Consider the following 13811-nt stretch of genomic DNA (forward strand, 5'->3'; position numbering starts at 1 on the left):
GGGGTTGGGTTGGTAATTTTGTGAAAGTTTGGACTTTTGTGTAAATTTACAAAAGTTGGGGTTTTAGCTATATAAAACCTAGATGCATGTTTGGCATGGAAAAATGAAATTAATGTTAAAACATTAATGAAAATGGAACCTAAGGATTGTAATGTTAATTATGGAAAATGCCCTAATTACATTGGTTAATTAATTCGCAAAATTAATTATGAGGAATGAGAAATTGATTTGGAAATGTATGGAATTAAAGGGTGTAGTTGGATTATTTATCACTCACCTGGTTGAAATGTTGATTATATACCCATTGTTGCATTTATTTTTTGTATAGAAATAACTGTTTTGGGCTATCGGTGGAGGATAATCTTGATTGTTGTAGACAATGCATGATGGTTAGGCAAACTGAAACTAATCACTGGAATGTGTCATTGTGTATGACGGTTGAAAGAATACATTAAATTTATGTGTTGTGTGATGATGTGTGTAATTATTGTTTATATGCATTGTGTCGTGTTGGAGGAGATAGGGGATGTACTCCACGGTTTAGGGGATGATAGGGGATGGACCTCTAAACCGGATGTTGTTGGGAGAAGATAGGGGATGGACTCCATAGATAGAGCTCATATGCTTATCTAGTAATGTGTTGACATAGCTCATATGATTGTCTTTTGAAATGTGATAGTGCTTTTATGCATATCTATGGAAGTGATGATATAGCTTGTATGCTTATCTGTTGATGTGTTGATATAGCTAGTACGCTTATCTAATATGAATTGGTAAGAAGTTTAGTATGAGTTACTGTCTCATATAAGTTGTTTGGCCAGGTTCTGAGCCATGGTTATAAAGTGAGAATTGAAAAGAATTGGAAAATGGATTGTAACATGGACTTGTATGTCATGAAACCGTAAAGTGTGATAAGGGAAAGTATCAGTGTTAGCCATATATCAACTGCTAATCTTTTAGTCATTGTTCATATTTGGTTTAGTGTATTTCTACTGGGCTGTGGCTCACCCTAAATGGGAATATCATTTTCAAGTACAGGTAGCATGCCACCTCCAAGGACGTAGCTTGGGAGGCTAGAGGCGGGCAGACTTTTGTTGTTTAGTTTCTTTGATGTATTACATGTATATTCAAGCCAAGGGCTTAATGTGTAAATGAGTTAGCACTCTTTTGTTGTAACCAAGTGTTAACTTGGAAAGCTGTAAGCCTTTAGGGCATTTGCTTTTGTCGTTAACATGTAATACTTTTTGGTAATGGAACTCTAATGAATAGAAGAATGTGGAGCTTTTATATATCAATGCATGTCTATATTGATGGGTTTAATGTTCTTATTTTGAGGGCGTTACAACTTGGTATCAGAGCGTACCGGGTTCGAATACTTTGGGTACGTGGGATGTGATTAGTATCACAATGGATTTGTCTCGCTTGATAGAGACTTAGGTGTAGTGTCATATGCTATGTGTTTAAATTGATAACATGCTTATGTGTTTATATGGGTATGGGATTTAATTTCTAGGATGTTGATTGGATCCTTGGGTTTCTGGGAGTCTTGTTGGAAAGGCACTTGATCAATGCCGTTTCTAACCGGAACTATAGTAACGCCTCGGGACTATCATTATCCGGAAATGAAATTCGTAAGTGCTTATGTGTTTATGTGCTTACGTGAAGTGAATTACAGTTGTCCATGCATTAGGACGTGAGTGTTTAGTTTTGGCACATTTGTGAATATGCTAACGTTCTGTATTACCTTTATTAGGATGTCCAGACGAGGAAGAGGTGCTAGGCGTGGTAGTCTTGCGAGGTAGGAAGTACCTTTACCGGATGATATTCCGGCAATGCAGGAGGGAGTTGGCCAGGCCAATGTGGCCGAGCCAGCGGGTCAGCAGGCTATGAGTGCCTTGGCCTGAGAGATAGCAGGAGCTTTGGGTATTCTCAGAGCAGGGAATCAGGCAGCTGAGGCAGGGCCTTCTTTCTTGAAGAGGGAGTTCTTCCAGTCTAATCAAGACGAGTTTGTTGGAGATTCGAAGGAACCACTGAAGGCTGACAAGTGGTTAGAACAAATAAGTAAGACGTTCGAGATGCTTGGCATCGAGGACGGAGCATTGAAAGTCACCTTGGCATCCTTCCAGCTGAAGGGAGATGCGGGTCAATGGTGGAAGTACGAGAAGGCTCGTGTTGGTGGTACATGGGAGGCGTTTGTGAATGCTTTCCAGGAGAGGTTCTTATCTGCAGTTGCTAGGGAGAAGCTGAGGGATTAGTTTAGCCGGCTTAAGCAGCAGGGTATGTCTGTGGCAGAGTTTGAGGCCACTTTTACTAGCTTGTCCAGGTTTGCACCTGAGTTGGTGGCGTCCGAAGAACGCCGTTGCTATGAGTTTGAGCAGAAGTTGAGGCGGGGCCTCAAGTTGAGAGTTGGTGGGTCTTACATCCGAGAGTATAGATATGTGGTGGATGCTGCAGCTCTTATGGAGCTTATGATGCAGGAGGAGGAGGAGGAGGAGAAGCATGCAGGCTCCAAGAGGGGCCAGGATGGTCAGGGTGATGGCAGAAGACAGAGGGGTTACAACCCTCAGCAGTCTCAGGGTGGAGTTGCTAGATCGACCTTTCCGGTGCCGAGTGCAGGCTCAGGGAGAGGTAATTAGGGAGGTTTGACTTGCTACACTTGTGGCCAGTTGGGTCACAAGTCTTCGGTTTGCCCGCAGAAGGGCGGAGGTCAGAGAGCTGCTTCTTCTTCAGCTAGACCCCAGAGTCAGAGTTTGGGCAGGGGGCAGCCCTTATCTTGCTATCAGTGTGGGCAGCTTGGGCACTTGAAGAGGTTTTGCCCACAGCTGAGTGCCACTTCAGGAGCGTCTGGTTCTAGACAGACGCAGGGATTTCAGCCAGCTCAGTCTGTGCAGGCCTCGAGGGCCAATCCGAGGGCTTCGTCGTTCTAGTCAGTGCAGCAGTCATATGCTCCGAGGGGTGAGCAAGTAGATCAGGGGCCTACGGGGCGCATGTATGTTGTTACTGCGCAGGATCTAGTACCGGCTCCATCAGTAGTGAGAGGTACCTTTTTGTTTTGCAACTCGGTTGCTAATGTGTTGATTGATACGGGTGCATCTTATTCTTTTGTATCTGCTGCATTTGCATCTGTTTTGGAGTTGGAGTTAGCACAGTTAGCATCTCCTCTATGTGTAGTGTCACCTCTTGGGCTTGAACTGATCTTGAAACAAGGTTGTAGAGGTTGCGATATAGAGGTTGCCGACTATAGACTTGCGTTCCCTTTTGTAGTTATGCCCATGAAGGGTTTTGATGTTATTTTGGGTATGGACTGGCTATCGTCATACCGGGCTGTTATCGATTGCTACCGCCAGAGGGTCACGTTATGTACCTTGAGCGGGGAGTGGTTCCATTTCTTGGGAGACCGGGTTGGTAGTGTTTTGCCACCGGGGTATGATTCGCGAAGGCGGAGTGAGCTTAGTGGTCTACTTGCTTGCTTTGAGAGTGGTGAGTGTGGTGAGACCCAGCTTGTGTTGCCGAGGGTGGTTTGTGAGTATTCGGATGTCTTTGCCGAGGACCTTGTTAGTTTGCCACCTTACCGAGAGATAGAGTTCTCTATTGATCTAGTGCCCGGCACGGCGCCGATTTCTATGGCACCTTATCATTTTGCTCCAGCAAAGTTGGCTAAGTTGAAAGTTCAGCTCCAGGAATTGCTAGATAAGGGCTTTGTTCGCCCTAGTGTTTCACCATGGGAAGCACCAGCCCTCTTTGCTAAAAAGAAAGATGGTGCCTTGAGATTGTGTATTGACTATCGAAAGTTGAATCGGGTTACGATCAAGAATAAGTACCTTATGCCCCGTATAGATGATTTGTTTGACCAGTTGAAGGGTTCCCGCTGTTTCTCTAAGATAGACTTGAGATCGGGCTACCGTCAGTTGAGGGTTAGGGAGGAGGATATTTCGAAGACGGCATTCCGTACACGGTATGGCCATTATGAGTTTCTGGTGATGCCATTTGGGCTTACCAACGCACCGGCAGTCTTTATGGACTTGATGAACCGGATCTTCCGGGAATTCTTGGATCGTTTTGTAGTCGTTTTCGTGGACGACATCCTGATTTATTCACCTTCAGAGGAGGAGCACGAGGCATACTTGAGAGTGGTGCTTGAGTTACTTAGATCCCATAGGCTGTACGCCAAGTTTGGAAAGTGTGAGTTCTGGCTAGGAGAAGTCAAGTTCTTAGGCCATGTGGTTTCCAAGGAAGGGGTGTTTGTTGATACATCCAAGACTGAGGCAGTGCAGGATTGGGCACAGCCTAAGAGTGTGTTTGAGATCCGCAGTTTTCTGGGATTAGCTGGGTATTACCGCCGGTTTGTGAAGGATTTCTCCAGGTTAGCTTCGCCATTGACTAGACTGACTCGGAAGGGAGTCAAATTTTTGTGGAGTGAGACTTGTGAAAAGTCGTTCCAAGAGCTGAAAGTTAGATTGACCACCGCTCCGGTATTGATTATTCCAGAGAGAGGGCTGGGTTATGCAGTCTATTGTGATGCCTTACGAGAGGGTTTGGGTTGCGTGTTGATGCAAGAAGGGAAAGTGGTAGCTTATGGCTCACGTCAGTTGAAAACACACGAGAAGAATTACCCTACGCATGACCTAGAGTTAGCGGCTGTGATCTTTGCCTTGAAAATCTGGAGGCACTACCTTTATGGTGAGAGATTCGAGGTGTTCTCGGATCATAAGAGTCTGAAATATCTGTTTACACAGAAAGACTTGAACTTGAGACAGAGGAGATGGATGGAATTTATTGAGGATTATGACTTTGAGTTGCATTATCATCCGGGGAAGGCCAATGTTGTGGCCGACGCTCTGAGCAGGAAATCCATAGGTGATGTAGCTTGTATAGCCATCCGGGAATGGGAGATGTTGGGGGCACTTGGCGAGTTTGATTTGCTACTGGGCGAATCCGTTGAGGCTACGGCCTTATTTTCTGTTGTTGTGCAACCTACACTTGTGACTCGAGTGTCAGAGGCACAGAGAGGTGACCTTGAGGTAGAATCCCTCCGAGAGAAGATCTCCAATGGGAAGGTTGAGAAGAGTTTGATGGTGTATCTCGACTTGAGTGTGAGATACCGAGACCGTTTGTTTGTGCCGGAGTCTTGCCGAGAGGAAGTACTCCGAGAGTTTCAGCATTCACGTCTTGCGGTGCATCCCGGAGGTACTAAGATGTATCGGGATTTGGGTCGCCAGTTTTGGTGGTGGGGTATGAAGAGAGATGTGGTAGTTTTCCTGTCTAAGTGCCTTACTTGTCAGCAAGTGAAGGCCGAGCATCAGAGGTTAGCGGGTTTGTTGCAACCCTTGCCTATTGCCAAGTGGAAGTGGGAGCATGTCACTATGGACTTCGTTGTAAGTCTTCCGAGGACTCAGCGAGGTAGTGATGCTATCTGGGTGGTTGTAGACCGGTTGACTAAGTCGGCGCACTTCATTCCTATGCGCGTGAGAGATTCGGTAGACCATCTTGCCGACTTGTATATTCGGGACATAGTGAGGTTGCACGGGGTCCCAGTGACGATCGTCTCAGATAGAGATCCTCATTTTACTGCTAGGTTGTGGCAGAGTTTGCAGAGTGCCTTGGGTACTAAGTTGACCTTTAGTGCGGCTTATCATCCTTTGACTGACGGGCAGTTCGAGCGTACTATTCAGATCCTTGAGGATATGCTTCGGGGTTGTGTCCTTGACTTTAGTGAGACGTGGGAGAGGCACTTACCATTGGTGGAGTTTGCCTACAACAACAGCTTTCAGTCTAGTATCGGTATGGCACCGTTTGAGGCCTTGTATGGCCGGCCCTGTAGGTCTCCAGTTTGTTGGGCCGAGGTGGGTGACGCACCTTTGTTGGGTCCGGAGCTGGTTAGGGAGACGACGGAGAAAGTTGAACTTATCCGTAGGAGGCTTGTTACAGCCTAGAGTCATCAAAAATCTTATGCTGACCGTAGGAGGAGGCCTTTGGCGTTTGAGATAGGTGATCATGTCTTTCTAAAGATATCACCTAGGCGGGGGTTGATGAGGTTTGGGAAGAGTGGGAAGTTATCCCCTCGATTTATTGGGCCTTTTGAGATCCTTGAGAGGATTGGCGAGGTTGCTTATCGTTTAGCATTGCCGCCATAGTTGTCCGGAGTTCATGACGTGTTTCATGTGAGTATGCTTCGGAAGTATGAGCCGGATCCATCGCATGTGTTAGATTAGACCGACTTAGAGGTAGATGAGGATGCCTCGTATGAGGAGAGACTAGTTGGGGTCTTGGATAGGCGGGATCAAGTCCTGCGTGGCAAGACCATCTCTTTGGTAAAGGTTTTGTGGAAACATCACGGAGTGGAGGAAGCCACTTGGGAACGTGAGTTGGAGGTCCGCGAGAAATATCCGGACTTGTTTATTGATGAGTAATCTTGTATTTAGATTTTGTAATGTTGTTGGACTTAAGAGCTTTATATATGTCTTAAGTTGTAAAACATTGGTAATGTTTTGGTTTAATGGAAGTATGTTGTAGAACTTACCTTGATATGGGAGTTGATTATGATATTGCATATGTTGGCTATATTGTAGAATTGAAGTTGTATCATGTATATTGATTATGATATGAACTGTGAACCATGTATGTTGGAAATGGTTGGAAATGGAAGAAAATTGCATGTTGATAATGCACTTGTAATATATGTTGTGAAATGCCTCTTGAAAAGAGATGGAATTGACCGGTAATGGGTTGAAATGTTTAATATTATGTCGTAATATTGTTGAACATGGAGAAAACCTATTTTTGAAAAAAAAAAACTTGTGTTTAATTTCGGGGACGAAATTCTTTAAGAGGGGGAGGTTATAGCGATCATGGTTTCCCTTTTCTTTAATTGTTGTATCCGGACTTAGGTTCCGTGGAGTTGGTTGTTGTGTATACCTTATTCACATCATTTCTTACTTTGTATCTAAGTTATAGGATGTGTTCGGCAGATTTGTTACAAGTTGGTTGAGGTTTAGAAACCAAAACTAGTTGCCCAGATTTTGACCTGTCCGCTCGAGCGGGGAGTTTGACGCTCGAGCGGGGATCCTTTTGTTGCTTGTCCGCTCGAGCGGGGGTTTTGGCGCTCGAGCGGGAAAAACACCCATCCAGTATCTCCTCTGTAGTGTTGTACGCTCGAGCGGCGGTTGTGACACTCGAGCGGGAGTGTGTGAGTGCCGCTCGAGCGGGGAGTTGGACGCTCGAGCGGGAGACCTGTTTACAAAAGTGCTGGGAGTGTGCATCCGCCGCTCGAGCGGGAGTTTGGCCGCTCGAGCGGGAGTCTGTGAGTGACGCTCAAGCGAGGGTTTGGCCTCTCGAGCGGGGCGACTGGGTTAAAGCTCCCTATATGGGAATATCATTTTCAGGTACAGGTAGCATGCCACCTCCAAGGATGTAGCTTGGGAGGCTAGAAGCGAGCAGACTTTTGTTGTTTAGTTTCTTTGATGTATTACATTTATATTCAAGCCAAGGGCTTAATGTGTAAATGAGTTAGCACTCTTTTGTTGTAACCAAGTGTTAACTTGGAAAGCTATAAGCCTTTAGGGCATTTGCTTTTGTCGTTAACATGTAATACTTTTTGGTAATGGAACTCTGATGAATAGAAGAATGTGGAGCTTTTATATATCAATGCATGTCTATATTGATGGGTTTAATGCTATTATTTTGAGGGCATTACAAAAGCTATTGTATGGAATTAAAATTTTTTATCATGCTTTTAGACATGCCATAGTCAGTGGGAGGTTATTTGGTTGAGAGAAATCTTTGTAGATTAACTCCCGAAAACCAATATTTTGTGCATAAATTAAATTGAATTTTTGGATAATTGTCACCTGTGGCGCAAGAGATGATTACGAGCATAGCGGATTTTCGATCTTGCGACTTGTGTAATATTGTCACTATTTTAATTTAGATTTTGTGGCAAAATTATATTATGCTAATCAATTTAATCCCAATGCGAATTTTTCTCTAAATTGACTTAGCTTATGGAAGTTAATTGGTTGACCTAGACTTAGTAAAGATGTTCAAATGTGAACAATGTAATCCCATTCTTTAGATGAGCAAAAGTCTTGGAGACTTTAGGTCAAGCCTCAATTGAGCCTAAGTAAGGAAACATGACTCAAAGTCGCCGTGGTTTTGTTGCCTTGTTTGGCATAATAAAAACTAATGTGTGCGCTATGGTTAGCGGCACGCTACGTAGTTTTGGTTGGCGAGTTTTGGAGTTATGAAATTAGTAAGCCCTCAATAGATCTGTATATGATCTTGACTATTGAGCTGTGCAGATTGACTTTGTAATTTGACTTGTAAATAATGTTACATCATTGGATGAAGTAACATTCAAGAGTCACGTCATCCAAGAAATGCGAGCTTAAATAAATTAGTCATTAAGTGTAAGACGAGTAGCTAGTATGAGCAGTGTTTTGCTCTCTACCCAATTATTGGTAGTGGATGGAGTAAAATTTCATGCACTATAATAGTGTGCGTTGAAATATCACGTGAAGTTAAACGATTAGCGCTTAGAAGCTGCAAAATCTATTAACACTAAGTGAAAAGATTAGCGCTTAGTGGCTGCAAAATCTATTAGCATTGCCAACTTGTCTAAGTCTGGACACTTACTGTTTCCACACTTGAGTGTGAGACATGAGGAGGGGCTTTTTTGTATGATTCCTTAGCTAGGCTAACGTTTTTGAATAACGTTTACCACTAAGCGCAAACGTTGCAGCATAATAATGAAAAGGTCAAGGCCGACAAGGTTGTTATGACTCTAAGAATTTGACGCATAGCTCGTGAGAGCATTGTGTTGAATTAGACTCTTTAGCCTAATTCGCGCTTAAGTTACTTCAGGAGCTGTCATAGTTGATAGCTTATTCTCTCCTTCTTGTGGATAGTAGAATTAATTGCAAGTAACTATGAAGCGAGAAATAGATATGGCAAGAGGAGTATCGTCATCTTTCAACTAGATGCAGTAAAGTGTATGGAGAATAAAATTGACTTGAAGGTGCAAGGGATTAGCACTTACTAGTTAAATTTGCGACTTAGGCGCACTTGATATCACCATGACATCCTTTTTATGATCTAGTGAATATGAATTAGTCGTGAGTCATTACCTAGTTGGGCCTAAACCCTTAAAACATTAGTTGGCATGACACTGCCACATCTCTATCTCAATCTCCCCAAAAAATGAACAATCTCATACTAGCCAATGCACCGTGCGACCGCTGAGAACACCTGCATGTGGGAGTTCTATACTAGAAACTCAAAATGAGCTAGCATAGAGACAACAACCCAAAAAAAATAGAAATAGTGTCTCATATACCCCAGACCCATCTAATTACACTGGTCCAAAAAACATCTCTAATCCCTCAAAAAAAAAAAACATGTTTGACCCTCTCAATTCTTGCAATATATTCACACTCAATCCGCTTCTCATACAGAGCGATGTGAGTTGCCGGCAGTGAATATACAACAGTGGTGTAATACTAGATGATCTTCCCTTTGCCCTCATGCCATTTAGTTTAGGATTGACCGCTTTCCCAGTGATGTCCCTTAAGGCCGAATCATACATGACCGCAGGCAACATACTAAAGTAGCAGAACATCAACCCCTTACCTTATGACATTGTCAAAAGTCACAAAAGGTTACATAAATGAAAGTCATATCAATAATGACACGTAAGACTCACACGGTGAGGAAACAGGGATCCATTCTCTCACCTCATTACTCAGTCGCCAAGCACATATAGTATGAATACATGTTACGGTGGAGTAACTCTTCCAAAAGAGTGACGTCATCCTCGATACACCGTACATATATTAGTCTAGTCGCTTTCTAGCGCCTAACCCGAATTCTCTATTTGCTCACCTTCCAGGCGCCAAATGAGATCTCGCATCTGGCTAATCATAACAGGCACAATATGGAAAGTGGGTACTAACATCCATGTTTGGTCCTTAACACGACCTCATCTTGGTTGTAACCAAGGCGACATACATACTGGATTATTTAAGCCTCTCTCGGCTCCAAATAAAAATAAACCACTAGTCTCATCCTTGCTCGCTCCCAAGCGCTAAGGGCGATTGCTCGTGTGAGTGAGCCAATCTTGCCTGCTGACATCATCATCTGCTAATCATTATGACACAAACCATAATAGTGTCAACATCCCATCATCTCAAAATAAGTGATCGATTTAAAAAAAAAAAAAAAATTTTGACCATAGCTTGCGCAATTCTAGATTCCAAACATAAGCCTTATCAGCACCTTTTGCGATAAGTATATACAATAGAATCCACCATGTGTGCCTCACATGAAGTGATTTAAGATCACTACCTCTTGCGCAATAACCTCTCTAAAGATATTTTGGTGACCAATTTGCATTCATTCAATTCAATTTATGCGCAAAATATTGGTTTTCAGGAGTTAATCTACAAAGATTTCTCTCAACCGAATAACCTCCCACTAACTATGGCATGTCTAAAAGTATGATAAAATTTTTTAATTCCATACAATATCTTTATAATGTAGATTCACAACCAACTCACGCTATGTCACAATTAATAACGGAATTTAAACAAATAACAATTAATCATGCTATTCTAATTACAACATATTAGAAACTCTAGGCAAAAATAACAATATGCTGTATTTAATATTCAAATTATGCCATAACAGAAACTATATCACTTCTGAAATTTTCTGGAATGATTTTTGTACTACCGGACTCCATTTTTCACAATAAAAACATTTATGGCATAAAAAATGACATTTATGAACATGAAATGACGTATTTTATGGGACATCTTCCTCCATAATAAATAGTCATGTATATATGTAAATATACACATGATAAAAGAAAGCACGAAAATATCCATACATGCTCTGATACTAATGTAAATCATAAAGCATTATAACGCAGCGGATAAAATGTCAGAATCTTACCTTTTAGCGAAGAACCTCGTGGATAAATCACGTACTTCCAGAATCTGATAAACCAACCCAGCAGTGGAGTGATATTACAGAATGAATATCACCCACATAAATCACAGTGCAAACGGCTTTGATCGTTGTATTTGGGAGAGAGTCAGAATATGGGAAATTTATGTGTCTTAGACTTGACAGGAGGGTCTCAATTTATACATGTATAGGGGAGAGAGGAAAAGCCTCCAGCCTTTATGGCTGGTTATTAACGCACCATTAACCTCTGCAATAAAAGCAAGAGTTACAAACCCCATTAATGCAGGAGTTACAGTTATAAATTCAAAGCATTGAAATGGTCATGCCACATGGGCGCTCATTTCTAACAATAATTACTCCCATTGAGGAATGTGCAATCATTTGAAATGGTTTAACAAATGTCTTAAAAACTTTTTTAAATAAACCTATCTTCTTATTCACATCATTTTATAATTTTTTGTACATAATATTTTTATTTGTATGATGAGTGGCTGAAATATAAGTCAATGGATCCATAATTGACTTGATTCTCATTATAGTTGAACATATAGCAAGTTAATTAATTTAACACCATTTTCTATTTGATATTAATCAAGGAATGAAATACCAAACACCAAGAGAGAAAATTATTGAAAAGCTCAACCTAAGAAGGTATAAAATATTAAATTCAGTAGATATTTTTTTATTGGTGAGAGATTTATTAGCTGTAAAATAGCTTGGTGACAAGTTTGTACATTCATATTATGTGTTTTAATCAATTTACATATGTGTGAAGATATTGATATTAACTCATTTCTTTTCTTTATTGGGTATCATGACACAATCTCAATTTCACAAATGTTATATGTATAGAAAATCTATATACAAAATGATAAATAAGACCCACATATATATGAAAACTTATACGTATTTTGTACACATATTCTGTGTAAATAGTATTTTTCTTTTAATTTTTAAACAAATCTTATAAATGGTGATTTGTAGCACCAAAAGAATGACAACCTCATATCCTAATAATGACCAACCTGTTGATAATTACTCCCATTGAGGAATGTGCAATCATTTGAAATGTTTTAACAAATGTCTTAAAAACTTTTTTAAATAAACCTATCTTCTTATTCACATCATTTTATAATTTTTTGTATATAATATTTTTATTTGCATGATGAGTGGCTGAAATATAAGGCAATGGATCCAAAATTGACTTGATTCTCACTATAGTTGAACATATAGCAAGTTAATTAATTTAACACCATTTTCTAGTTGATATTAATCAAGGAATGAAATACCAAAATACCAAGAGAGAAAATTCTTTAAAAGCTCAACCTAAAAAGATATAAAATATTAAATTCAGTAGATATTTTTTTATTGGTGATAGATTTATCAGTTGTAAAATAGTTTGGTGACAAGTTTGTACATTCATATTATGTGTTTTAATCCATTTACATATGTGTGAAGATATCGACATTAACTCATTTCTTTTCTTTATTGGGTATCATGACAAAATCTCAATTTCACCAATGTTATATGTATAGAAAATCTATATACAAAATGATAAATGCGACCCACACATATATAAAAACTTATACGTATTTTGTACACATATTCTGTGTAAATAGTATTTTCTTTTAATTTTTAAAAAAATCTTATAAATGGTGATTTGCAGCACCAAATGAATGACAAGCTCATATCCTAATAATGACCAACCTGCTGACTATCATAATTACTCCCATTGAGGAATGTGCAATCATTTGAAATGTTTTAACAAATGTCTTAAAAGCTTTTTTAAATAAACCTACCTTCTTATTCACATCATTTTATAATTTTTTGTATATAATATTTTTATTTGTATGATGAGTGTCGGAAATATAAGTCAATGGATCCAAAATTGACTTGATTCTCATTATAGTTGAACATATAGCAAGTTAATTAATTTAACACCATTTTCTATTTGATATTAATCAAGGAATGAAATACCAAATACCAAGAGAGAAAATTCTTGAAAAGCTCAACCTAAAAAGGTATAAAATATTAAATTCAGTAGATATTTTTTTATTGGTGAGAGATTTATCAATTGTAAAATAGCTTGGTGACAAGTCTGTACATTCATATTATGCGTTTTAATCAATTTACATATGTGTGAAGATATCGACATTAACTCATTTCTTTTCTTTATTCGGTATCATAACACAATCTCAATTTCACCAATGTTATATGTATAGAAAAGCTTGTGTTAGCTTCAAGCTCCTCTTTATTGATGTATTTTGTCATATGTTGTATGTTTCATCAATAAAGATCATTTGCTTCGCCGTTCAAAAAAAAAATGTATAGAAAATCTATATACAAAATGATAAATGAGACCCACACATATATGAAAACTTATACGTATTTTGTACACATATTCTGTGTAAATAGTATTTCTCTTTTAATTTTTAAACAAATCTTATAAATAGTGATTTGCAGCACCAAATATCCTAATAATGACAGCTTGTGGACTATCATAATTACTCCCCTTGAGGAAGGTTTTTTTTTTTTAACGGACTTGCTATAATGGCAATGACAACCATTATATCAAACCCTTCTCCAACAAATCTTCTTTCCCTTCTTCTTCTTCTTATTCTACATCCTCCTCCTCATCATCTTACTCTCACAAACGATCTATAGAGAGATAGTTGGAGACAATTTTGGAGAGAATTTTAATTATTTGGGTCTCCGATTGAGATCTCTGACTTTGATCTGATTCGAACGTAAAAGTAACGGTAAGCCTATTTTGCGAACTTGAATATAATCTGCTTTTTCGTTTATATTCTTGTTTTTTTTATTTATTCATAAAATTATTTAGCTTTGTG

This window comes from Camellia sinensis, chromosome 6 (assembly GCF_055761805.1).
Source record: "Camellia sinensis isolate YWXY chromosome 6, ASM5576180v1, whole genome shotgun sequence".
In the NCBI taxonomy this organism is placed as follows: Eukaryota; Viridiplantae; Streptophyta; class Magnoliopsida; order Ericales; family Theaceae; genus Camellia; species Camellia sinensis.